We start from the raw sequence: 25588 nt of genomic DNA, 5'->3' as shown, positions 1-25588 counted from the left end.
GTTTTTTGATTTTTTTGTTTGTTCTTGAAATTGGATACCAAATCTAAAATTCAAATGGACAAATACATATTGGAGAATAGCACCCAGAATTATGAAATGGTCAAATAGTGAAAGGGTTCTTGGTCTATCAGATGTTAAAGTTGTCCAAAAAGTCTCTAAAGTAAGTATAATAGCAGCAAAGCAGTAGATAAATAGACCAGTAGATAAGAACAGTATCCAGAAGTATTTCCGGTGTATACAGAAAAGTAACACGTGAGAAAACAGAGTATTTTAATTCTGTTGTGGAAGAGGGTGATTCATTGAATGTGTTGCTGGCAAAAAATGGCTCTCCATTTGGAAAAAAGAAGCATAGACTTTTCTTCACATTATGGAGAAAGAGAAATTAGCATAGATAATAACTTAAACGTTAAAACAAAATAAAAAGCTTGGAAGAAAACACAAACATTTAAAAGTCATAGAACAAAGAATACCTTTTCAAGCAAGCAAGAAAAGCCAAAATCTACAAGAGGCAGATTTGACTACAAAATGATTAAAATGTGTGTAAACCCAAAGAAAGTACAAGCAAAGTTAAGTTAAAAACAATAGTATGGGGGAAACATGTACAGTATTTATGTCAGATAAAGATTAATATACGGAAGTTACAAAGAGCTCCTATATACTGATAAGAATAAGAGAAGTCAGTCAATAAAAAAGAGGCAAAGTATATTAATAGGCAGCTAAGCTAAGAGGAAACCCAAATGCCAGTAAATTAGTGAAAAGATGCTTAACTTCCATTGTAGCAGGAAAGTGTAAATTAAAAAATACAGATTCTACTTTCTGCCCATTAGATTGTCAAAAAATAGAGATAAAAGTTAGCACTGTCAAAAAGGTGGACGAAGGGCATTCATACAAGCACTGGTAGTTGTAGGTTGTCATGTAATACACAATTAAGATTAGTAAGAAATATATACACACACACACACACACACACACACACACATCCTTTGATATAGCAATCCCATTTCTGGTAGTCATTTCCTATATAAATGAAAGCACTAGTATGTAAATATGTTACCCTATAATATTTATTGCATTATTTTTGTGGTGACAGAAAACTGGAATCGTTAATATCCATTCATATGGGAATAGCTAGAAAACTGCTCAGCATATCTGAGAGTCAATTGGAATAAACCAGTTTGTTTTTGTTTTTGCTTGCTTGTGCAGAAAAGCATTCTAATTGATCAATGTCTAGGCCATAGCAATTGCTTTTTTCCCCCCAGCTTTACTGAGATACAATTGACACATAACCATTTTTAAGTATTTAAAATGTCGTCAGTAATTCCATAGGATATTACATAGCTATCATAAGATGAGTTTGATCTATATTTATTGATCTGAAAGGATGCCCATAACAGGTTTTCAAATGGGAAAAGTAAGTAACAGAGAAATGAGTATCATATCATCTTGTTAATGATAAAAACAAAAGATAAAAAGAAAACTAGACATAGTTGGAGATGGGGGCCAGGAAAACACAGGAGAAGGTGAAGAAAGGAAAAATACTTTAGCCAAATGGAAAAAAATGGTACAATATTAAGAAGTGGAAATTCTACCTATGGTTACTCCCTTATGTGCCTTTGGACAGACGAGAAGGTATAAAATGAGGAAACGGAGAAAGAACATTTGCACGTTTAAAGCTCTGACTTTTTTTGCACACAGAAAACAAGTCCATTTGACTTAATCCAACATTTCTCAACTTATTTCACTATAGCATCTTTTCTAAAAAAGTCAAATAACATCTGATATCCAGTTGAAGAACATGCTGCTGAAAATGGTGCTCTGGGGCTTCCCTGGTGGCACAGTGGTTGAGAGTCCGCCTGCCTATGCAGGGGACACGGGTTCGTGCCCAGGTCCAGGAAGATCCCACATGCCGCGGAGCGGCTGGGCCCGTGAACCATTATCACTAAGCTTGCGCGTCCGGAGCCTGTGCTCTGCAATGGGAGAGGCCACAACAGTGAGAGGCCCGCGTACCAAAAAAAAAAAAAAAAAAAATGGTGCTCTGGAGAGTGGCGATTATGTGATGCTCTTCCACATGCCCACATTTCAAGGAGAAATCCTCATACTAGCAGGCATTCATGAACATTTCTTAGTTACAAGCTTGTGTATAGGTTTCAGCTTCAGAGTGACTCCCAGCTCTAACACAAGCCACACAACAGCAACAGCAGTGCAGCTTGGGGGTCAAGAGTACAGCTTTAGTTACTTAATCTCTTTAAATTTTAGCTTATCTGTAAAATTGGGATGACAGTATCTCGGTTTTGTTGTAGGGATTCAATACAGTAATGTATGTAATTCACCTGACACATAGGAAATAGTCAGAAAATAATAGCTATTATTATTGAGACATATGTTTATTCTGCCTCCTTGGTTGTATTTTCAACAATTTCTTAGATGAGAATTCAGAGAAAGTTCCCATCAGTATCCCCAACTCCCCTCCACGGCACCAGTCTTCATGGCCAGCTATTACATGAAAGAGAATGAACTGAATAGCTGGTCTGGGAATCTTGCTGTGATGGGATCATCAACAGTATTTTATTGATAACGACCTGAGGCAGAGACTGCTATTTGCTTCCTAATATCTGTTATCCCTTTATCCTTATTAAATAATTCCAATCTTATTCTGCGTGGTCATGCGCCCGGCTAAATGACCAGACTGCCCAACTTCCTTTCAGCATCCTGGCCTTGGAACTCTGTAGAACTGTTATGAATGACTTCCTTAAGGATACATAAAGAGAACTGGCTCATCTGGAAGAAACATTTCTCTTGCTTTCTCCCCTATCTTTTCAGATAACAGAAATGCTTATGAAAATGCTGGAATTCCAATGATCTCATGAGATAATTTTATAAGTAAAAGTCACCGGCTGGAATGGTGTGACAAAGTTTCAAGGCCCCTGTGCTCTCTATTACAATGAAACCGCCATACCAACTCTGTGATGTTTATCTCTGAATGTCTTTCACACGAGGAAGAAATAATCTGTAATACTTAGGCTGTTCTTTTCTTGGGGTTCTTGTTATAGGCAACCATACCTATTGTAACTGATATATTTCCACTTCCTTAAATTCTACAGTTTAAAGGCTTGTTGGGAATGAGTAAGAGGTTTAAAGAAATGGTATTTACATTTGATAGGTATTTTCTAAGAAGAGTAAAATGAATTTAAAAAATTATGATATCATCCCCAACAACATGGCACAATTTTGATAAAAGTGTTGGATATAACAAGGTTGTCAGTAGAGCAGGGTCTTGATCAATTTTGTCACAAAATTCCCTGGGAATGTTGAATTTCAGGTCCAGGCTTTCAAGCCAATTGCAAAGTAAAGCCACAAAGATTACTGCATAGGCAACTGTCTAGGCTTCAGGGACCAATGCCTTAATGTTACGCAAAGCTTCCAAGTCCTTAGGGGTCAGAAAGGGGAAAGAATGCAAGAAAGTGAAAGCTGTGGCGGTGAATTGGCCTAAACAGACAATCAGACTGATTTACTTCTAATGGCAACTGAGAACAGTTACAATGAATAAATGGAAACTTGGAACCTAGAAAGCAATAGAAGAAATTTTTTTAAGCTAATTGGTTAATACATCAGAACCTCTAAAAGTTTAAGAATGCAGATTCCTGGGCTTCGAGCTAGATCCATTTAATCATTATCTCTGAGAATAAAGTGTATGAATTTTAAAGCTTTCCAGAAGATTCTGACGCACAGCCAGGTAGAGAATCATTTAATGCACAGTTTGTGACTGATATTTTCTCTTATTTAAGTCTTACAAAAACCACTATGGCTGATTTAGAGATTTTAGAGATAAGAAAAATAGGGCCCAAAGAGATTAAGTGATACAATCTAATAATCCAGAAAAATTGGCTTCGCTGAGATTTTTTACCATGGGTTGTTTTTCTCTAGAACTTTTTGCAAGGAGAGCAGGTTATACAGAGGTAATTTACCAAGGGTTATATCAACGTATTAGATTTTTAGGGGAGAGGAAACGCTGGGTTTGTTGTGAAAAGTCAAGGGTGAAAATGCAGTTTTACCAACTTTAGCATTTTTTTCAATGAGATTTATCTCTTGTGTCATCTTTTGGTAGGTTTTCAGATTCTGATGAAGGCTATGATAAAAGAGGACAAGGAAACGGTATAATTTATGGAAGATTGCTTTGTTGTTGTATCCGATTTGTTAATGGAAATTATAAAGCAAAGAAATCTCAGTTTAATAGAGAAATTGCACTTTGTCTTATGGTTTGCAATCTGGTAAAGACAGTAAAGATGTGCACAAGAAAATAAGGCCAATATCATTAAACATCCAAATGAGGCTAATGAGAAGAATTACACTTATAAATATATAATGGATACTTGTAACTAAGAATGGACAGCAATGAGAAAGAGTTCAACCAGTAGGTTCAGTTCTCATAAACCCCAATGAGGAAATTACAAAATAGCTTTCCATTTCTTTTAAGGGGTTTAATGCCCAAGGGTGTCAGTTATTTTCATCAGAGATATCTGCTTCTACATATAAGTCTATAATAAAACCTCTCTCCATCTGAGGATGAATATTTCAATGGTTCAAAAGTCTCAACTCATATTGAGTTATATTTTAACTATTTTCATAAAGTGTCTTTAGTAATCTATTGATACATAAGGACTTTGATTTTCATGGAGAAAAGGCTACAAGGGAAGTTGTAGTTTTGTCTTTGCTGTTCTGGAGGGCCTGGAATGACCTTCACCATTCAAGGATAGCAAAAGCACGAAAACCCACTCTTCTTAAAGGTAAGTCATTTAACTGGCAAAATCAAACATTAGGTCAAAGATAAACTCACACTTGGTATTTTTTAAAACATACATTGACCATTAAGCAATCCGAAGGCTTTATGGAATAGAGGAAAACTAATCTATTGAGATTAATTTTCTGTAAAGAGAAATTCGTATGTGAAGAATTGTCCTGTGTATTATACACAATAAGAGCAGATAGCAGAAGGGTATGAAATTATAAATTAATATAAATTCAAGAAAAAAAACAGTCATATAAACATACCTCTATGTCAAACTAGAAGCCACTAAAATGAGAAATAAATAACATTTCAGAAATAAAAATTTTCATGATATAATTAATTCCTTATCTTCTTTTATTTCCAGACACAGGCATTTCTTTTTACTATTACAGTTTTAGAGAAATTTGCCTCCATCATGTTAATCAAATAGAGGTCTTTTTTCTTATTATGACTCTTGAATTATTACTTTCCATTCATAGTGTCAATTTCTTAACTTTCTCTATTTATCTCATGCAACATTCTTCAAATCAGGATCTTCAAAGAAATCTTCACATGAATCAAGTAAAATATATTTTCTAATTTCTTTGGCTAGATCAAAACATAGCATTATTTTTGTTTAATATTAGATGAGATTATTTTACATAGCTTTCAGAGGGGCTTGTATGGTATTTAGTATGTATCAGAAGTCACTGAAAGTTTTAGTGCAGTGAAAGTCAGTTAAGTTAGCCCTTTATTTTTCCAGCTTTATTGAGATATAATTGACATATAATATTGTGTAACTTTAAGTTGTACAATGTGATGATTTGATAAATGTATATACCATGAAATGATTACGACAATAAAGTTAGTTAACATATCCATCATCTGATGAAAGTACCCTTTTTTGGTGGTGAGAATATTTAAGATCTACTCTCTTAGTAACTTCAAGTATAAAATACATTACTGTTAACTGTACTCATCATTTTATACATTAGATCCCCAGGACTTACTCATCTTAAACTTGAAAGTTTGTACCTTTTTCCTAGCATCTCCCCATTTTCCTCACCCAGAGCCTCTGGCAACCACCAAGCTACTCTTTATTTTTGAGTTTGGCTTTTTTAGATTCCACTTGTAAGGGAGCTCATACACTATTTGTCTTTCTTTGACTTATTTCATTTAGCATGATGCTGTCAAGGTTCATCTGTGTTTTTGCAAATGGCAGGGTTTCCTTCTTATTTATGGCTTAATACTATTCCATTATGTATAAGTCACATTTTCTTAATTTCTTTATTCATCTGCCAATGTACACTTAGATTTCCACATCCTGGCTGCTGAGAATAATGTTGCAGTAAACATGTGTGCAGACATCTCTTACAGATAGTGATTTCAATTCCTTTGGATATATACCCAGAAGTAGGACTGTTGGATCATATGACAATTCTATTTTTAATTTTTGAAGAACCTCCATACTGTTTTCCATAGTGGTTGAACCAATTTACATTCCCAGTAACAGTGCATGATGGTTCCCTTTCCTTTCCATCCTTGCTAACACTTGTTATTTCTTGTCTTTTCGATAAAACTATTGTCATAGGTGTGAGGGGATATACCTCATGGTGGTTTTGATTTGCGTTTCCCAGACCATTAGTGATGTTGAGCACCTTCTCATATACCTGTTGGCGATTTGTGTGTCTTCTTTGGAAAAATGTCTAGTTCCTCTGCCCATTTTTTAATAAGATTTTATTTTTTTGCTATTGAATTTGAGTTCTTATATATTTTGGATATTAACCCCTTATCAGATATACGGTTTATAAATATTTTCTCCCATCCTGTAGGTTGCCTTTTCGTTTTGTTGTTTACTTTGCTGCGCAGAAGCTTTGTAGTTTGATGTAGTCCTACTTGTTGATTTTTCCTTTTGCTGTTTATGCTTTTGGTTTCATATCTAAAATATCATTACCAAGACCAACGTCAAGGAGCTTTTTCCCTATGTTTTCTTCTAGAAGTTTTATAGTTTCAGGTCTTACATTTACATCATTTATTGAAGAGAACATCCTTTTCTCATTGAGTATCCTTGGCTTCCTTATCAAATATTAGTTGATTGTATATGTATAGGTTTATAACTGGGCTCTTGATTTTGTCCCATTAGTTTATTTTTGCCAAAGTCTGTTTTTGTCTATGTCTGTTTTTGATGCCAATACCTTGTTGTTTTAATTACTGTAGTTTCATAAAACAGTTTGAAATCAGGCAATGTGATGCCTCTACCTTTTTTCTTTCTCAAGATTGCTTTGGCTATTTGGGACTTTTGTGGTTACATATGGATTTCAGGATTGTTTTTCTATTTCTGTGAAAAACGCCATTAAATTTTTCATAGAGATTGCACTGAATCTATAGATAGTTTTGGGAAGTATAGATATTTGAAAATTTTACTTTTTCTGATCCTGGGACATGGAATATCTTTCTATTTATTTGTATCTTCAATTTCTTTCACCAACATCTTACAGTTTTCAGTATACAGACTTTTTACTGCCTTGGTTAAGTTTATTCCTAAGTATTTTATTATTTGCTATGCTATTGTAAATGGGATTGTTTTTTCTATTTCTTTTTCAGATAGTTCACTGGTAGTATATAAAAATGCAATTTATTTTTGTATATTGATTTTGTATCCTTCAACTTTACTGAATTTGTTTATTAGTTTTAACAGTTATTTTTGGAGTCTTTAGGATTTTTTACATATAATATCACATTATCTGCAAATAGAGACAATTTTCCTTCTTCCTTTCTAATTTAGTTGTTTTTATGTGATTTGCCTGTGTATGTCAATATTAAAAGGGAAGTAAGTAGGAGAGTACCACGTTGATCTTGAGAACAGCATGATTTACTATGGCTTGCAAATGCAAACTCAAGAATGCTCTTCACATGGACATAGTTTATGTTCACCAGGATGATATAACTTTAAGGCCTCGGTCATACCCCTCTCATAGAAATAGGCCTCCAAGAGCTTATCACTGATGCCTAACATTCCACTGTCATCAGATAATCCCTGTAGTGACTAAAATAACTTTCTTCTTGAAATACATATGCTCTTGAGAAATCATTTGCATAACTGCAAGGCATTTTAAATGAGAGGCATAAAGATGATAGGTATGGAGAATACAGGAAAGAGTAAAGAAAGGTCATTTGTACTTGAGAATGAAGAATCAATAGCAATGCTGTATGCCAGCAGATTTGGTGGCTTTAAGAGACCATGGCTTTCTTGAATTACTTGACTAAATGTGACTCTTGACGTTTACCGTATTAGTAAATATTCACATCTTTTAAAACATTTGGACTGCAAAAGAGATGTACATGCTGGTCACTCACAAATGCATAGCCCCAGGTCCAACCTTTCTCCTAAATTCTCTGCCTGCATTTCCACAGGTTTTCAGGATACCTCTACCAGGATGATATATAGATGTGTCAATCTTAAATTTCCTTTACCAAACTTTGTATTTCAAATGTCTATTACAATGTTTTTTTTTTGTTTTTGTTTTTGTTTTTTTTTGCAGTACGCGGGCCTCTCACTGCTGTGGCCTCTCCCATTGCGGAGCACAGGCTCCGGATGCACAGGCTCAGTGGCCATGGCTCACGGGCCCAGCCGCTCCGCGGCATGTGGGATCTTTCCAGACCGGGGCACGAACCCGTGTCCCCTGCATCGGCAGGTGGACTCTCAACCACTGCGCCACCAGGGAAGGCCTATTACAATGTTTTTAACATAATACTTGATTTACATTTCTTGAATGAATGAGTGTAAAACTAATCTGCTTGTATCATAGGTTATTATTTAATGACATGTGGATCTGGTTAATCACAGATGGTCAAATCTAGAGAAGATCTTCTTCACCATCTAATTCAACCCACACCCTTTACTTGAGAAGAAATGGCACACTTGGAGGTGAAGTAAATTTCACCAGGTGGCAGAGGTAGGAATAGAACTCAGGTCTTTTTGACTCTCAGTAACATGTACTTTCAAGTCTAAATTCTACATAGTAATTTGGATCATTCATTGCCTAATTACTTTCTGGTTCAATCTTTCTTTCATACCCAAAGGCATTCTTAAGCTTAAGAATAGCTAATTTATATCAACAGCTAATTTATATCAACATCAACTTAAGTTATTAATCTCTTTGCTGATTTTAGATTCAATTAATGGCATGGAGTTTTATTTTTTACACCATTTCCCTTTTCAGAAAGAGCACAACTGAAACTATTCAAAATGCCCCTCATTTAACATGACACAATTTTCGAATGCCATGTAGTCAACCATCTCCCTAGGAAATATGCTCAATTTAAATGGTGCTGATTTCATTTCAATGCACAGAAGTCCTTGTCACTTTGTAAAATATCTTGCGCAGTGGGAATCACTTTTTAAAAAGGTCAAAAGTCTTTAGGGTTTATTGAATCAATACCATCTATTCAAGAATGAACTAGTGCTCACCTATTCATGACAGAAGATGTACACATTTACAAAAGCAATAGAAGATGATGGTAGGAGAGGGGTGACACATTTCCATTTCATGTAGAATTGAATACAAACTTGCCGCACTTGAACAGATGAAGAGATAGAATGTCATTGCCTAAGACTTTTGAAGAACGGGAAGCTCGAGGGCAATAGCAAAAGAGGGATAGACATTACAAAAGAAAATGGATTGCAGCTCACCTCTGAATTTATGATCACATCTTCTCTTGCAGCAATCTAAATTTCTAAGCATACGCTTGTGGTGTGCTTTGTAAACTGTAAAGTGGGTCATTGGTGAACTCTGAAAAATATATTCATGAAATAGACAATAAAGTTAAGAGGCAAATGATTTATGACTGGCCCCTATCTAATTTTTTTTTAACATCTTTATTGGAGTATAATTGCTTTACAATGGTGTTAGTTTCTGCTTTATAACAAAGTGAATCAGCTCTACGTATACGTTTATCCCCATATCTCCTCCCTCTTGCGTCTCCCTCCCACCCTCCCTATCCCACCCCTCTAGGTGGACACAAAGCACCGAGCTGATCTCCCTAACATAAGAAGGTTTAACTTATAGCAGTTTGTCTCAAAAGGAGGTGTTGACATTATTTATTAAAAAATAAAGTATTGAACTTAATGGTATGTTGGAGGTAAAATATTTCCTTTAACTTTTGTAGTCTATTGTACACATTGACTGTTATTTTGAAACTCTTTAAAAAACTTGCTTTTAATTCTTCAAATGGTTATAAGCAACAATTTTCTCAGAGCTTAATTCATGTTTCCATATCTCATCCTAAACCTTCATCCCATTAGATAGGTACAAAATAGAATAATATTCAGAGGTCAATGTCAAAATTTAAGGGTAGGTATTCCTCTGTGTTTTAAAATTTGTGGTGCATTGCCTTCTCAGATCACCCAATGTTTTCTGAATGTCTACTCTGGGTACATGAATTGTATTTTGATCAAAGGACTTAAGCTGACTCCTAGGAAAAAACGAAACTACATCTGTCCTACATGAACAGTAAATTGGAATTATAGGCTAAAATATAACTCAATGAATGACATTTTGATCTTTTTAATGTCTAAATTCCCCCCACCTTTTAGAATCATGGACTACGTGGGCTGACAAGACCTTTGTGGTTTGTATCCTTTCTATAATTTTCCAGATTCGTTGTTGCCCAGCTTCTGTGTGGACACATTGGTGGGAAACTGAGGAGTTCTTAAACAGGGCCTTTACATCTTCACAAAATTTGCATTTTAAAAATTTCTACTTTAAAAAAAATCATTGACCAATTAGTGGTTTAATTGGGATTTTGTTTAATCTCTGAAACACATGAGGTCCTTTTTCTTCTTTGGGACTGAAATGATGTACAACAAAAAGAAAATTTTGGACTTCCCTAGAGATTGGATAGACAGTCAACATTATACTGTATAAATAATACTAAAGGAGGCCAACAGATTTGACCAAACACAGCTTCCTTCCCCCAAATACACATGTAGTCTAGACATCCATAATTTGCAAGTAAATGTTGCTCTAGTCAGTTCAAGGACATCCCCAGAAGACCAGGGAGCCATCAATGCTTCCTGGAAGGCTTTCCGTCTTCCCTCCTAAACATGATAACCACCACTTCTTCGCTGCCTGCTGGACAAGATATCTGGATGCCAACTGGGCAGCCCAGTGGAGCTCTCTCATCTCAGCCCATGCAATCTCCCTGTTTGAATCTTCTTTTCCTAGATAAAGCAATATCTTTGTTCTTGAGCAGAAAGAATGGAATAACTGATGTACATATAGGTCAGCATCACCCTAATTTTAGGATTAACCTCTTCTTCAGGTTTACAGCCTTCTCCGTTTTGCCCATCCTATTTGTCCCCTTCTCCATTCTGGGATGGTAGAGAGATTCACAGCTTTGGCCCAGCAGGAGCTGGTCTGCAGGAGCTGGCTTAGAAGCTAGCCACCTCTGGAGCACAGGCAGGGAGCAGGTGATTAGCAAGTTGTGGTGGCCTGGACTGCAGAGTGGTGGGATTCCAGAGGCTCAGTAGGAACCCCCTGGGTACAAGAAGGGCATGGGGGGGGAGATGCTCCAGAGGGAACTGGGGTGTGAGGCTTCTGAAGCGCTGTTTCTGGTGGGAAGCTTTTGAGGGGTGCAGGTTTCCACCAAAAGCTCATGCTAGGTGAAAGCTGCAATGTGGCCTAGGCTCTGGATAGGTGCAGCTCTCTGGCATAACTCTGTCCCATGTCTTCACACCTACACCACAGGCCCCAAGCTGCAGCCAGAGATCGCAGAAGGGCCCCTGCCTTCTGCGATGTCCCTCCCAGGTCCTTGGAACACTGCTCACTCTAAAGGAGAAATGTCGAAAGGGATTCCATCCTTTATTACAGAGCAGCTGTTGAAGGGTGCATTTTGAGCTGAGCCAATGATTTGATAACTGGCAAGAAAGATGAGACAAAACTGGGTGCAAGTCAACCTCTAGCCTTGCCTGTGATCTTGCACAGATTCAGGGGCTCTGGCTGGAAGCCTCACCTTCCGTTGAAGTTAGAGGTCAGCGTGAGGCCAGAATCGGACAAATTGTGAGCAAGATTGGAAGAAATTTGAGAGTTAGACAGAGAACAGAATATGAGAAAATATGAGAGACAGTTTGGTTTCTTTGAATACATCTTAGTGAAAGAACTGTACATTTCTTTGATTTTTGAAACATCAACAAAAGACCATTATGATAACGGATATGTCCATGACAGTTCTGGTTGTAATATATCTACTTATGTGTTTAAATCCAACTTTGTGGATTAATCTGTGAGTCAACTCACAGTATAAGTAACAGTGTTACTATGAGAAAATAAGTTGCATGTTTAAAAATCAATTTATATACAGAATATAGTCAGTTTTTAGGCTGGGGAATGCTTTTGGTTACCAATTAGATATACGATTGATGTGGTTCAAGTTTAAATAAAAACTACCAGAATGACAGTGCAATAAATATCAAGCTGTTACTCATTAAAATTTGATCTGGGAGAATATCATGCATTGTTTTCCAGTGGCGCAGGTTCAAACATTAACATAATTATAATGATTGATTGGGACATCGTTAAAACTTCAGGATGACTTTTCTTCACGTAAAGGTTCCGAACTTCTCCGTAAAAGGTTGTTATTCTGAACGACTGCTTGCTGCCATCTTTTAACAGGCTTTAGCCCAAAACAATAAGAGAAAGAAAACAATCTTTCAAGACATAAAAAAAAATGCAAAATTCTAAGATGCCATATTATTGAGTACAAGCATTCAAGCTTAAAGCATTGAAAAACCTCACCATTTCAGCAGAAAGAAAATAAACCAAAGAGGCACAAATTTAGAAATTAGGACTCATGAAACCAAATTTAATATAGATATTATGGCACATAGATTCTCAAATTGTATAAATGAATTGCACTGTGGTAATGGGGAACATGAGGTAGTGAAATAAAAAAATAGTTGTTCCTACTTGGAATCTTGGAGTTTTATTGCCTCTCTTCATTTCTAGATACAATAGAATGCAATTTGCCCACAACTGAGGGTACATTTCAAAAGAATTTCTAATGTCTACATTTCAGGTGTTTAAGTTTTAATTACTAAAAATTTGATTTCTTTATTGTTTTAAAAATATTTTGAAATTATTATAAATTCATAGGAAATTACAAAGATAGTACATAGTGTTTCTTGTACTTTCACCCAGTTTTCCCCAATGGTTCCATCTTACATAGTTTTAATACAGTATCAGAACCAGGAAATTGAAATTGGTACACTGTGTGTATATAGTTTTTTTGTGTGTATATAGTGTTATATGATTTTATCATACATGTAGATTCATGTAAGCACCACTGCAATCGAGATATAAAACTATTCCACCTCTACAAAAGACCTACCTCTTAGTCGCACCCGTCTCCTCTGCTCACCAACCCTAACCCCACCCCTGACAATTATGAATCATTTCTCATCTCTATAATTTTGTTAGTTTGGGAATGTCATAGAAATGAAATCATACAGGATATGACCTTTTGGGTGCAGCTTTTTGCATTCAACATAATGTCCATCTAAATTGTGTGCGTCGATAGTTTGCTCATTTTTATTGCTGAATAGAAATTCACTTATTCTCAGAATGGCTTTTGACTGATCTAGATTTTGATTCCTGGCACGGTCTCTCTTGTTCTAATGAGGTCTAGGAAAATTTACCTAGATATCACTGACGCATCAGAGGAGTATAGTAGCCAGCAGAAACAAAATACCAGGGGAGGTGGAGATAATTTTAAAAATCTTTCAGACTTGTGAGGCAAAAGTACTTGCAGGATAAAAAATCATATGTAAATATTTAAAACCAATCTTGCTTTGAAACTTAGAATTCAAAAAGTGTTAGCAAAAGTATTCTATATAATGTAAGTATAAAGAAGAGGGTTAGATTAAGCTGTTTTTGATAACAAAGATTAATAAGAAGGATGTCATGTTTCCCTTAGAAATTCCTTTTCAAAGAAAAATGCTCACTTAAATGGGAATTATATTCCTTATTACGGCATATTGAAATATTTAGACTCTTCAATAAAAACATTTCATTTCATAAATAATATGAATAGAAACATTAATGGATAAACCTTGCACCTCCTTCACAACATGCAATTTGTAGCTGAGACATCAGGAATGATACCAAGACCTACCACCTGATGGCGATGGCAGTATTTCCTAACCACATACTTCAACTGGGTGGGCATTGAGAGTGAGGTAGGAGAGAGGCAGCTTTGTGAGATCTAAACCTGCTAAACTTAAACTTCAGAGGTAGTACAGACTTCACACTAGCTAGTGTGGTTGACTAGGTTATTTCTATCTGATTAGACAAAGGATCCTGGAGACATAGTGTACTTTCATGCAGAAATATTTTTGAAAACAATTCTGGTCCCTATTAGTTTTCTAAATTCCAAACTTTTACACAGTGGTGGAAAACTAATAACACTGTTGGAACAAACAACATTGCTCTGTTATAAGCATTTCTCAATATATGTTTATGGCACCGTGTCAAAGTATAATACAGTAAATGAACTTCTAAAGAGTGAAAAAATAACACAGCTTCCCCTACTCCAGCAGAATACTAAAGATTTATTTTCTTTAGTGCGTAAAATAGAGGGTTTTTGAAATGGGGAACACCAGTTGGAATTAAAAATGGAGATCCTATACTGAACACAGTTTGATTAAGTGAACATAGGCACATATGATGCTGACAATCTCTAGTCTTATTTGCTTACTTGGCTCCTAGAATTTAATAGCCAGTCTTTTATTCTTAGAACAGGAGAAGAGAAGAATCTTCTCTGGAGAGTCTGAGCAATTCAAGTGGAAAGCTCTAAAGGTATTGACATTACTAATTCTCCAATGAAATGGTTCTGTCTGCTCTCCTTACAATAAAGTTAATGCTTGGGGAACTTAACCCATGTACTCAATGATACAACTCTATTTCTTACACTCTTAAACAAGAACAGACAACTGAGAGTTGCTGGATAAATGAGGTAAGCCTCTTACATAAACAAAATAGAGATTAAGCAAATGAAGAAGGGAAAAAAGAAATCTGGAGGAAACAGACTACACAAAAAGGAGATGATTTAAAAAATACCATTGTGAACATCCTTAGAAAGCTAAAGAAGGTACTATCATCATGAGACAAGAACAGATGCAGTTAAAAATGGCTGTGCGGGAAACAAAGAGCTTCTCATAAGTAAACATATGACAGCAGAAAAGAATAGGAATGCAACAGGAATTGTTGAAAAATAAAATTAGTTTCCCTAAAGCAGAACTAAGAAAAAGAAATGGAAAACAGGAAAAATAAGTTAGAGGATCAGCACAGCAAATACATTATCTAAATAAGTTTCAGAAAGAGACAATGCATGAAATGGAAGGAAAGAAGTATTATGAAGGCAATAATTTTCTTTAAAAATTTTTTGAATTTATTTTTTTATACAGCAGGTTATTACTCATCAATTTTATACACATCAGTGTATACATGTCAATCCCAATCACCCAGTTCATCACACCACCACCCCAACCCCCCGGCTGCTTTCCCCCTTTGGTGTCCATACATTTGTTCTCTACATCTGAGTCTCAATTTCTGCCCTGCAAACCGGTTCATCTGTACCACTTTTCTAGGTTCTACATATATGCGTTAATCTACGATATTTGTTTTTCTTTTTCTGACTTACTTCACTCTGTATGACAGTCTCTAGATCCATCCACGTCTCAACAAATGACCCAATTTCATTCTTTTTTATGGTGGAGTAATATTCCATTGTATATATGTACCATGTCTTCTTTATGCATTCATCTGTCGATGGACATTTAGGTTGCTTCCATGACCTGGCTATTGTAAATAGTGCTGCAGTGAACATTGGGGTGCATGTGTCTTTTTGAATTATGGTTTTCTCTGGGTATATGCCCAGTAGTGGGATTGCTGGATTATATGGTAAGTTTATTTTTAGTTTTTTAAGGAACCTCCATACTGTTCTCCATAGTGGCTGTATCAATTTACATTCCCATCAACAGTGCAAGAGGGTTCCCTTTTCTCCACACCCTCTCTAGCATTTGTTGTTTGTAGATTTTCTGATGATGCCCATTCTAACTGGCGTGAAGTGGTACCTCACTGTAGTTTTGATTTGCATTTCTCTAATAATTAGTGATGTTGAGCAGCTTTTCATGTGCTTCTGGGCCATCTGTATGTCTTCTTTGGAGAAATATCTCTTTAGGTCTTCTGCCCATTTTTGGATTGGGTTTTTTTTTAATATTGAGCTGCATGAACTGTTTATATTATGGAGATTAATCCTTTGTTTGTTGATTCATTTGCAAATATTTTCTCCCATTCTGAGGGCTGTCTTTTTGTCTTTTTTATGGTTTCCTTTGCTGTGCAAAAGCTTTGAAGTTTCATTAGGTCCCATTTGTTTATATTTCCATTACTCTAGGTGGTGGATCAAAAAAGATTTTGCTGTGATTTACGTCAAAGAGTGTTCTTCCTATGTTTTCCTCTAAGAGTTTTATAGTGTCTGGTCTTAACATTTAGGTTTCTAATCCATTTTGAGTTTATTTTTGTGTATGGTGTTAGGGAGTGTTCTAATTTCATTCTTTCACTTTTAGCTGTCCAGTTTTCCCAGCACCACTTATTGAAGAGACTGTCTTTTCTCCACTGTATATCCTTGCCTCCCTTTGTCATAGATGAGTTGACCATAGGTGCATGGGTTTATCTCTGGGCTTTCTATCTTGTTCTATTGATCTATGTTTCTGTGTTTGTGCCAGTACCATATTTTCTTGATTACTGTAGCTTTGTAGTATAGTCTGAAGTCAGGGAGTCTGATTCCTCCAGCTCCATTTTTTCCCTCAAGACTGCTTTGGCTATTTGGGGTCTTTTGTGTCTCCATACAAATTTTAACATTTTTTGTTCTAGTTCTGTAAAAACTGCCATTGGTAATTTGATATGGATTGGATTGCATTGAATCTGTAGATTGCTTTGGGTATTCTAGTCATTTTCACAATACTGATTCTTCCAATCCAAGAACATGGTATATCTCTCCATCTGTTGGTATCATCTTTAATTTCTTTCATCAGTGTCTTACAGTTTTCTGCATACGGTGTTTTGTCTCCCTAGGTAAGTTTATTCCTAGGTATTTTATTCTTTTTTTGCAACAGTAAATGGGAGTGTTTCCTTAATTTCTCTTTCAGATTTTTCATCATTAGTGTATAGGAATGCAAGAGATTTCTGTGCATTAATTTTGTATCCTGCAACTTTACCAAATTCATTGATTAGCTTTAGTAGTTTTCTAGTGGCATCTTTAGGATTCTCTATGTATAGTATCAAGTCAACTGCAAAGAGTGACAGTTTTATTTCTTCTTTTACAATTTGTATTCCTTCTACTTCTTTTTCTTCTCTGATTGCCATGGCTAGGACTTCCAAAACTATGTTGAATAATAGTGGTGAGAGTGGACATCCTTGTCTTGTTCCTGATCTTAGAGGAAATGCTTTCACTCTTTCACCATTGAGACTGATGTTGGCTGTGGCTTTGTTGTATATGGCGTTTATTATGTTGAGATAGGTTCCCTCTATGCCCACTTTCTGGAGAGTTTTTATCATAAATGGGTGTTGAATTTTGTCAAAAGCTTTTTCTGTATCTATTGAGATGACCATATGGTTTTTATTCTTCAGTTTGTTAATATGGTGTAGCACACTGATTGATTTGCATATATTAAAGAATCCTTGCATCCCTGGCATAAATCCCACTTGATCATGGTTTATGATCCTTTTAATGTGTTGTTGGATTCTGTTTGCTAGTATTTTGTTGAGGATTTTTGCATCTATATTCAACAGTGATATTGGTCTGTAATTTTCTTTTTTGGTAGTATCTTGGTCTGGTTTTGGTATCAGGGTGATGGTGGCCTCATAGAATGAGTTTGGGAGTGTTCCTTCCTCTGCAATTTCTTGGAAGAGTTGAGAAAGATGGGTGTTAGCTCTTCTCTAAATGTTTGATAGAATTCACCTGTGAAGCCATCTGGTCCTGGACTTCTGTTTGTTGGAAGATTTTTAATCACAGTTTCAATTTCATTACTCGTGATTTGTCTGTTCATCTTTTCTGTTTCTTCCTGGTTCAGTCTTGGAAGGTTATACCTTTCTAAGAATTTGTCCATTTCTTCCAGGTTGTCTATTTTATTGGCATAATGTTGCTTGTAGTAGTCTCTTAGGATGCTTTGTATTTCTGCAGTGTCTGTTGTAACTTCTTTTTCACTTCTAATTTTATTGATTTGAGTCCTGTCCCTCTTTTTCTTGATGAGTCTCACTAATGTTTTATCAATTTTGTTTATCTTCTCAAAGCAGCTTTTAGTTTTATTGATCTTTGCTATTGTTTTCTTTGTTTCTATTTCATTTATTTCTGCTCTGATCTTTATGATTTCTTTCCTTCTGCTAACTTTGGGTTTTGTTTGTTCTTCTTTCTCTAGTTCCTTCTGGTGTAAGGTTAGATTATTTATTTGAGAGGTTTCTTGTTTCTTGAGGTAGGCTTGTATAGCTATAACCTTCCCTCTTAGTACTGCTTTTGCTGCATCCCATAGGCTTTGGATTGTCGTGTTTTCCTTGTCCTTTGTCTCTAGGCATTTTTTGATTTCCTCTTTGATTTCTTCAGTGATCTCTTGGTTATTTAGTAATGTATTTTTTAGCCTCCATGTGTTTGTGTTTTTTAAGTTTTTTTCCCTTTAATTCATTTCTAATCTCATAGCGTTGTGGTCAGAAAAGATGCTTGATATGATTTCAATTTTCTTAAATTTACTGAGGCTTGATTTGTGACCCAAGATGTGATCTATCTTGGATAATGTTCTGTGTGCACTTGAGAATAAAGTGTAATCTGCTGTTTTTGGATGGAATGTCCTATAAATATCAATTAAATCTATCTGGTCTATTATGTCATTTAAAGCTTCTGTTTCCTTATTTATTTTTATTTTGGATGATCTGTCCATTGGTGTAAGTGAGGTGTTAAAGTCCTCTACTATTATTGTGTTACTGCTGATTTCCTGTTTTATAGCTGTTAGCAGTTGCCTTATGTATTGAGGTGCTCCTATGTTGGGTGAATATATATAATTTTTATATCTTCTTTTTGGATTGATCCCTTGATCATTATGTAGGGTCCTTCCTTGTCTCTTGTAACATTCTTTATTTTAACGTCTATTTTATCTGATATGAGCATTGCTACTCCAGCTTTCTTTTGATTACCATTTGCATGGAATATCTTTTTCCATCCCCTCACTTTCAGTCTGTATGTGTCCCTAGGTCTGAAGTGGGTCTCTTGTAGACAACATATATATGGATCTTGTTTTTGTATCCATTCAAAAATCCTGTGCCTTTTGGTTGGAGCATTTAATCCATTCATGTTTAAGGTAATTATCGATATGTATGTTCCTATGACTATTTTCTTAATTGTTTTGGGTTTGTTTTTGTAGCTCCTTTTCTTCTCTTGTGTTTCCCACTTAGAGAAGTTCCTTTAGCATTTGTTGTATAGCTTGTTTGGTGGTGCTGAATTCTCTTAGCTTTTGTTTATCTGTAAAGCTTTTGATTTTTCCATCGAATCTGAATGAGATCCTTGCCGGGTAGAGTAATCCTGGTTGTAGGTTCTTCCCTTTCATCACTTTAAATATATCATACCACTCCCTTCTGGCCTGTAGAGCTTCTCCTGAGAAATCAGCTGTTAACCTTATGGGAGTTCCCTTGTATGTCATTTGTCATTTTTCCCTTGCTGCTTTCAATAATTTTTCTTTGTCTTTAATTTTTGCCAGTTGGATTACTATGTGTCTCGGCATCTTCTCCTTGGGTTTATCCTGTATGGGACTCGTTGCGCGTCCTGGACTTGGGTGGCTATTTTTTCTTCCCATGTTAGGGAAGTTTTCGACTATAATCTCTTCAAATATTTTCTCAGGTCCTTTCTCTCTCTCTTCTCCTTTCTGGTACCCCTATAATGCAAATGTTATTGCCTTTAATGTTGTCCCAGAGGTCTCTTAGGCTGTCTTCATTTTTTTTCATTCTTTTTTCTTTATTCTGTTCTGCAGCAGTGAATTCCACCATTCTGTCTTCCAGGTCAGTTTTCTGTTCTTCTGCCTCAGTTATTCTGCTATTGATTCCTTCCAGTGTAGTTTTCATTTCAGTTACTCTATTGTTCATCTCTGTTTGTTTGTTTTTTAATTCTTCTAGGTCTTTGTTAAACATTTCTTGCATCTTCTCAATCTTTGCCTCCATTCTTTTTTCGAGGTCCTGGATCATCTTCACTATCATTATTCTGAATTCTTTTTCTGGACGGTTGCCTATCTCCACGTCATTTAGTTGTTTTTCTGGGGTTTTATCTTGTTCCTTCATCTGGTACATAGCCCTCTGCCTTTTCATCTTGTCTATCTTTCTATGAATGTGGATTTTGTTCCACAGGCTGCAGGCTTGTAGTTCTTCTTGCTTATGCTGTCTGCCCTCTGGTGGATGTGGCTATCTAAGAGGCTTGTGCAAGTTTCCTGATGGGAGGGACTGGTGGTGGGTAGAGCTGACTCTTGCTCTGGTGGGCAGAGCTCAGTAAAACTTTAATTCCCTTGACTGCTCATGGGTGGGGCTGGTTTCCCTTCCTTTTGGTTGTTTGGCCCAAGGCAACCCAACACTGGAGCCTACCTGGGCTCTTTGGTGGGGCTAATGGTGGACTCTGGGAGGGCTCATGCCAAGGAGTACTTCCCAGAACTTCTGCTGCCAGTGTCCTTGTCCCTACAGTGAGCCACAGCCACCCCCCACCTCTGCAGGAGACCCTCCAACACTAGCAGGTAGGTCTGGTTCAGTCTCCCTTGGGGTCACTGCTCCTTCCCCTGGGTCCCGATGCACACACTACTTTGTGTTTGCCCTCCAAGAGTGGAGTCTCTGTTTCTCCCAGTCCTGTCGAAGTCTTGCAATCAAATCCCAGTAGCCTTCAAAGTCTGATTCTCTAGGAATTCCTCCTCCCATTGCTGGACCCCCAGGTTGGGAAGCCTGACGTGGGGCTCAGAACCTTCGTTCCAGTGGGTAGACGTCTGTGGTAATAAGTGTTCTCCAGTCTGTGAGTCAGCCACCCAGCAGTTATGGGATTTGATTTTACTGTGATTGTGCCCCTCCTACCATCTCATTGTGGCTTCTCCTTTGTCTTTGGATGTGGGGTAACTTTTTTGGTGAGTTCCAGTGTCCTCCTCTCGATGATTGTCCAGCAGCTAGTTGTGATTCTGGTGTTCTCGCAAGAGGGAGTGAGAGCATGTCCTTCTACTCTGCCATCTTGGTTCAGGCTGAAGGCAATAATTTAAAGAATTTTCCCAGAATTGATACATATGAGTTGTCTAGCAAATAGGCCCAGTGAGTGCTTCGAAAAATGGGCACAATTTGGTCCTCACCAAGGTTAATCAGTAAGACATATTGGAACACCAGAAGCAAAGAAAATATCCTAAATCCTTGAATTGCATTGTCCCATAAGTAGCCACTACCCACATGTGTCAACTGAGCACTTGACATGCTAGTCCAAACTGAGACATGTTACCAATGTAGGTTTTGCAGATTTAGATTAAACAAAAAGATTGTAAAATACATTATGTTTTACATTATTATTTGTTAAGATGCTAATATTCTGGATATATTTGATTGAATAAAATATTATATTTCACCTTTCAAAAAAATGTTTTAAATGGTGTTAGTGAAACATTAAAAATTACATGTGTGGCTAAAATTTATGTGTCACAGAAATTCGTATTGGATGATAATGTTGTCCTAGAAAAATTAAAATGAAAATCACAAACAAAGGATCAGGAATCTTATGGGTTTTCTATGACACTGGAAGCTAGAGAACAAAATTCTGAAAGAAATGATTTCTAACATACACTCAGGCAAATAACTATACTCAGGCAAATTATCAATTGAGTATGAAAAAAATAAAGATATTCTTAGGTATTTAAGTTTTCAAAAATTTTCTTTCAATGCATCCTCTCTTGGAAGACACTGGAAAATATCCTCTACCAAATTAAGGAAGTAACCCATGAGCGAAGGAAGGTATAGGATAAAAGAAATAGGAAAACCAACACAGAGGAGAGAAAAAGGAAATCTCTAGGAGGGGATGAAGGCTTAGCAAGCATCCATATGAAAACACCTCAGATAACTCCAGGAGATATTTCTTAAAGAAGGTGAAATTGACAGACTACCTTATTCATTTGATATTTACAAAGTGGAGATACAGGTTTGGGAGAAAGTTAAGGGCTAAATTTGTGATAATTACCTAGAAAATTAAACAGTTGTACAATTAACTCCAGGAAAAACAAAGAGTTGTCAGTTGAGACTAGTGTTCACACAGTCCTATAAATGGAAAAGTTGAATAATGATCTATTTTAAATTATAGCTATACTAGGAATATGGGAAGATAAGGAAGAGGCAAGCACAGAGGGTTGCGGAGGAGATGAAGATTCGTCTTCATCCTTTGTAATGGGTATTCTTTTGGAAAAAAAAACCTTGTTATACAGCAGAAACTAACACACCATTGTAAAGCAATTATACTCCAATAAAGATGTTAAAAAAAAACCCAAAACTTTATTTGGCTAAAAAACCTAAAATTGAATAATCAAGAAGTTGTAAGCATGTTATTTAATGATGTTAAAATAATTTTTAAAAATGTCCTGTGGGAAATAATTGAACGTGAGGGGCTTCATATCAAGATGGCGGACTAAGAGGACATGGAGCTCACCTCACCAACACACCAGAAATACGTCTATAGGGCTTCCCTCGTGGCGCAGGGGTTGAGAGTCCGCCTGCTGATGCAGGGAACACAGGTGCGTGCCCCAGTCTGGGAGGATCCCACATGCTGCTGAGCGGCTGGGCCCGTGAGCCATGGCTGCTGAGCCTGAACGTCCGGAGCCTGTGCTCCGCAACGGGAGAGGCCACAACAGTGAGAGGCCTGCATACCGCAAAACAAACAAACAAACGAAAAAACGTCTATAAGTGGAACAAGTCTCACTGATTACTAACTGGAAACTGGCAGAAGTACCCCAGTACAACCAAGGCTGTAAGAAAGATACACAATCAGGGAGTGGGGAAGAACAGTGATCGGGCTGAGGCCTGTGCCCCTGCGAGGGGACTCAGAGGAAAAGGGAGGTTGCACGCGCAGACACCTGCCCTGGGGAGTGCGCAGTGCGAGCCACAGATTGGGCACCGCAGTCCTGGGAACCTGGGCGGGGGAGAAAAGCCACCTTGACTGGTTGGAGGACCGCTGAGACTCACTGAAGGATGCCGCTCACGAGCCCAAGGCAGGGCAGAGGGAGGTCTGCTCTAGGGCCTGCTGGACTCCCTGTGACCACCGTGCTGTGCGCCTGAGCCAAGCAAATGTCCCAGCCCCGCTCGCTCCGCCTCACAGCACAGCAGTGGGTCTGGGCAGCCACCGTCAGGGAAAGGATGCAGCTGGGGGACTCAGAGGCCACCTGGTCCTGGGGCAGAGCCTGGGTGGGGCAGCATCATCTACTGGTGGCGTTTGCTCAAGCAGCATCTCAGAAGTAGCCCAGATCTCAGACAGTGGCCACTCCATCACAGCTCACCCTGCGACACACGCTGAGAGCCACAGGGGCCTCACCTGCCCTGAGGAACAATTTCACAATGGCGGCGGGGGCGGGGCTGGGGTGTGGCGGAAGCTGGGGGCAGGGATTGGCTGTGAGGAACAAAGGTGACTTGCACCTGGGGCTGCATAGCTGCCGGTGCCCACACAGGCAGTGCATCAGGCCTCTGTCTATGGCCTACACAAGCTGAGAGCCCACAGGGGCCCCACTTGCTTCAGTACTCCTGCCCTCTGGTGCGGGGAGAGGGAGAAACACAGCCTTAAAGGGAATAGAACCGCCTCAGACCCGACCCTCAGGGCTTCTGCTCCAGTAGCATGGGGTCATATGCCACCTCCAGTACAGCAGTGACAACCACTGAGCGGAAGGGAAGTCTGGCCTCACACCTGGCGCCAGCTGTAGGCGCTCCAGCATCAGCTCTGTCCCCTACCAAGGTGAGAGCTGCCAGCAAACCCTGAGGAAAGATGTGACTTGTGTCCACATCAAATACAGCTCTGCCGCTGAAGGCACTGGGCACACACACAGTCTGTAGAGAGACGACCCCACAGAATATTGCCACTTCAAGACCGCATAAGTAACCATTTCACCTAAATTCACAGAGGCAGGGAAAGTTAAAAACAAGCTACATACCCAATACCAAGATTAAAATATAAAACACTGCAAACACACAGCAAATGAGGAAATAATTGAATGTGGCGGCTTATGCAGAGAAGGAAATGGAATTGATTAGGGAAATTATCGTTCTATATAACAACATTATGAAACTACTTAACACATAGGCATATACAATTTTGATAAAAATGAAAACTTACAATTAAACAAAAAAGTAGAATTGGGGTCATTTGAGGAATAGCCATGTCCAAATTCTGCATGTAGTTCTAATGACCTATTAGCTTGAGAAGACCCAGTGGGCCATTTATCAAGAACAGTGGCATGCACTTTAGACAGACTGTATAATAAATTAACAAGTCTACAATTTTGGGAGAAGGAAGTAATGAGTTGCCCTTGAAAACTTTGCAATGAGCTATCCTTTGCGGCTAGGCAGCTGGAACCATGCCAATAGTGCCGATGGAAAGAAATGACCAGCCAGGCATCAAAGCCCACAGTTCACGGAACTCCTTGATCAGTTCTTGGGTTAGGAAATCTACCCCAGGTGATTTTTTTTAAGGTTTTAAAAGAAAACTTTATAAAATTAGAGAGCATTGCAGGAACTTAGAAAGCAACTTGGATCTATAAAATTGAAAGAATATGCATTTGTCTCACTTGGAAAATTATGTATGTATTATAAAATCTTCTCTTTGTAATGTGACAACTTCTTGGTAAATAATAAGTTCCAACGTCCCTTAAAGTTAATTATTAAGAACATATCATTCCTCCCAGTGATTTTGGTACTGTCTTAAATAAATTAGTTACTGTGAATGTAAGTAGTTCTTTTAGATCATTAGGAAACATTCTAACAAATTTTGTTTTTAGGGGAAAAAAAATCCAGTAAATTGGTTAGAAGCATTAGGCCAAAGGTGTAGACTGAATCCAAGTATAGGTCACTTTGTATCCCCTTTGACACCCTGCCAGTTAATTCAGGGGAAATGAAGTGGAAGAATATAAATGGGTCAGCACAAATATATCAACATTCTTCGTGGATTGGGGATGTTCTATTAGATGTATATTCTCGTGGAAATGAGAATAACTTCGAGGTCATTGTTACGGTCTTGAAAGAGTAGTTCTGTTAATTCAGCAAAATTCTGGGCTTATATATAAACGACTATTCATAGACACTAGCCACTGAAAGTTTTGTAAAGCTATTTTTTGCATCCTATTAAAGCTTAAATTTGTTTACATATAGAGTCAATGTTTTAGGACATTGAGGGCTTTTTTTTAAAAAAGAGAGAAAGATTTATTCATTACATTATAAACTATTTAAAAAACAAAGAGATTACTATTAATACTTGAGGCTGGTAGTCTTCTCACATGGGAAATTGCCAAGGGGTTTCTTCTTAAGAAGCAACATGGTGATTACAGATTCCTGTCCCCCTACGATAAGCTCCTTATCTGTGGTATATTTCCTAAATATTCAGCGAAGTTTCTGCGGAGGAAACTCTGTCTGTATTACTGCTTATTGGAAATAATGGTGAAATTAGAATCAGGCTGGGTTGTTGTGTGATCATGACCAAAATACATAGCCTCTCTGGACTTTTTTTTTTTTTTTTTTTTTTTTTTTT

This window comes from Aethalodelphis obliquidens, unplaced genomic scaffold (genome assembly GCF_003676395.1).
Source record: "Aethalodelphis obliquidens isolate GAN/ISIS:26980383/991018 unplaced genomic scaffold, ASM367639v1 scaffold5, whole genome shotgun sequence".
NCBI classification, from domain to species: Eukaryota; Metazoa; Chordata; class Mammalia; order Artiodactyla; family Delphinidae; genus Aethalodelphis; species Aethalodelphis obliquidens.
The sequence above is the reverse complement of the archived record's forward strand: the minus strand, read 5'-3'. Positions refer to the sequence as shown.